Source organism: Kogia breviceps, chromosome 1 (genome assembly GCF_026419965.1).
Source record: "Kogia breviceps isolate mKogBre1 chromosome 1, mKogBre1 haplotype 1, whole genome shotgun sequence".
Lineage (NCBI taxonomy): Eukaryota > Metazoa > Chordata > Mammalia > Artiodactyla > Physeteridae > Kogia > Kogia breviceps.
Genome location: NC_081310.1, coordinates 193,598,208 through 193,601,159, shown reverse-complemented (window position 1 = coordinate 193,601,159; position 2,952 = coordinate 193,598,208). Strand labels below are relative to the sequence as shown.

The 2,952-nt window shown below is 51.6% G+C and overlaps 1 long non-coding RNA gene across 1 annotated transcript; it reads right to left on the bottom strand.

Annotated features, from left to right (window-relative positions):
- Nucleotides 1–1,279: 1,279 nt before the first annotated feature.
- On the bottom strand, nucleotides 1,280–2,659 carry LOC136792904 (uncharacterized). Its single transcript, XR_010837500.1, has 2 exons — nucleotides 2,441–2,659; nucleotides 1,280–1,875 (listed from the first exon to the last, which is right to left on the bottom strand). It is a non-coding gene; the product is annotated as an uncharacterized lncRNA (long non-coding RNA).
- Nucleotides 2,660–2,952: the final 293 nt, after the last annotated feature.

Sequence of the window (2,952 nt, the reverse complement as noted above, 5' to 3'; positions counted from 1 at the left end):
CCTGCCCTGCACATGGTGTCAAGTGGATGCCCCAGGAGGCTCTGGGGCTCACACCTATGGACCGTCCTGGGGCTCCACAGCGAGACCCTGGCTCTAGGAGGGTGGCCCAGCCTGCAGTCCGCTCCTGCTGGTCAGAGTGGTGTTTTCCTTGTGCGACTGTGCAAGATTGGGCCCCTAGAATGATGCTGACACGCTGATTCAGGATGACTCACTCACCCTGACACAGAACGAGCTCAGAGCTCTAGGCTACCATTGGTCCACTGCCCACCCGTGGGCTTGAGCTGTGCATTAGCTTTTGCCCATCTGTCCGCTGGCTGCAGTGCTTCTTCTGGTCTGCAGCACCAAGGGTGGCAGGGCTGGCAGCAAGTGTCCTTGACCCTGTGTCCCTCCAGCCCCTGGCACCCAGTTTGGTCTTCCATCCCCCTCCAAAGGACTCCGTGTGTCAGGCAGTCCTCTGGGAGTGGCTGTGCTCATCTTCTCCAAGGGCTTCTGAGACCATTGCTCCACGAGGCCAATGGCCCCCTCTTGCTGGTGTCCTCTCCTTGTCCATCAAGGTGGTGACACTGGGAACCTCTCCTCTTTCTTGGCCCCCGGGCCCCTGCCTTTCTCCCTGCTGGTGGTGGTGTGGAAGGCAGGGGTCCGTCAACAACGAAAAAGATTGCATTCCAGGAATGCAATGATTATGACCCCCCAATTCAAGAGAAGACAGGTTTGAAAAGTGTGCTGTTCCATGCGTATGCTACCAAAGTCCAAACAGCAGGCTTAACATTCCCCCCAAATGCATTCTCACTCACACACTGGGTAAGACTTGCACTTGGGGCCGTGATCACCGAAGCTCAGTAACAACCTCTGAGAGTCATCAGAAGTCAGGATTCGCAGGTAGCACGATAGATGATGCAGCCTCACGAGTGTGGTGCTATAAGCAGCGACATGTAAATGACATCAGGAAACTGCAGGGATGGGAAGATGTATACTGTGTCAATAATAACAGCTTCCAGAGAGCCACAGCCCTGTGAGTCACAACAGCACCGCTACATTTTCCTCCTGGCGGAGAAATGAAATTAGCCAGGATTGGCACCTTTGATGGTAAAGAACTTGAAGAGAATGTTTCTGGATCTAAATGGAAGAGATGGTGCCTGGTCGCTACAAAGAAACTTCACCAGACAACAAAGAAACTGACCATGCAATAAACAAATACATAAGTAACTCTTTTCTCTCCATTATTCTAAATCTTCATCAATAAATCACCATGCCTCATGTGAGCCCATGAGTTTCATTTTATATATATATATATATTTTTTAATTGGGGTATAGTTGCTTTACAAATTGTGTTAGTTTCTGCTGTACAATGAAGTGAATCAGCTCTGTGTATACATATACCCCCTCATTGTTTATATAAACAAGAGTCCTGCAAACAAATATTTCCCCACTGTCCTGCACATGATAGGGATGGCCTGGCACCTCAAAGTAGAACTGCTGAGTCACATAATTTCAATTTCAGGAGAGTTTGCCCATTTTCCTAACTAGTTCTACCCATCTGCACTCCTAGCAGCCATGTATGAGAGTTCCTGTTGCTCCACATCCTTGTCAGCACTTGGTATTGTCTTTTTTTCATGTTAGTCGTGGTGGTCGGGGTATTGTAGGATCTTCTTATGATTTTAATTGCATTTCCTTGATAATTCATGAAGTGGAGCCCCTTGTCATATTTTCATTAGCCATTTGTGACAGCCTCTTTCTTCATACTGATTGGTAGGTGTTTTCATATATTCTGGATTAAGTTCTCGGTCAGATATATGTATTATAGATATCTTCTCCCATCCTGTGGCTTTCAAGGTCAAGAGTCCTAGGGCTCATATTCACCAGTCACGTTTGGACCTGCATAAGAATGGGAGATCTCAGCCCTACCCAGGGACTCCTAGGACTGCAGGTGGAGGAGAAGGTGGTGTTGGGGCGGGGGGAGGAGGAGAGCTTGGGAGACGTTGACCGCTAATGATGTTGGAGACCGCCTAAGGGAGGTTCGGAACACAGCCTCAGCGGACCTGGGTGGAGCTGGGGCTCCTGCAGCTATCGACCATGTGACCCTGGGCAGAAATATCCATCTCAGCTGCTGGATCTTTCAGCACCAGAGGGCTCGCTAGACCTCAGAGGGCTGGATCCCACTCCACGTGAGAATTCGCATTTCTAACGAGGGATGCTAGTGCTGCTGGTCAGAAGCCCCACTTCCGGTGCCTTTTGCTCTAAGCCTGGTGGCCTGCACACCCCCTGCCTCAGAGCCTGACGGGAAGGAGAAGCCCAGTCACTGACGCATCTGCTCACGTCCCGGTCTGACCCTCTGAGAGGTGCATGTAGTTGATTCTCCAGCGGAGACCACAGAGCCCGCTGAGAGCCCACGGTAAGGCAGCGGGACCTGCGGTCAGCCAGGCCCTGGCATCTCACTCACCTGTGGGCGACCTGGGGCAAGTAGCTTCATTGTCTATAAGCTCCTGTCTGTAAAAGTGGCCATAACGTCAGGACCTGCTGGGAGACACGAATGAGGTGATACAGGCGAAGTGCTCAGCACAGCGCCTGGTGCTGAGGCATCGCTGCAGAAACGGCGGCCACCAGCACCATCGACAGCAGGACCATCGGAGGCAGAGCAGCGGTATCGATTCCTGCGTTCTGGCTCTAAAGCAGAGCGGGAAAAGCAAAGTAATGCAATGGTCAGACGGTGCTTTTTCTCTGCAAAACAGTAACCTCTGGTGCAAGAGAGAGGAGAATGCGATAGTCAAATCTGCTCCAGGCCCCCTCTGCCCCGCCCCCCGGTGTGTGCCCCAACACACACACACACACACACACGCCAATGCACACACTGACAGACAGGCACACAGAAATACACCCTCCCACATACACACAGATCCAGGCACACTCACCCACACACCTGCTGCCTCACAGTAAATCTGAGAGCCTTTGTGG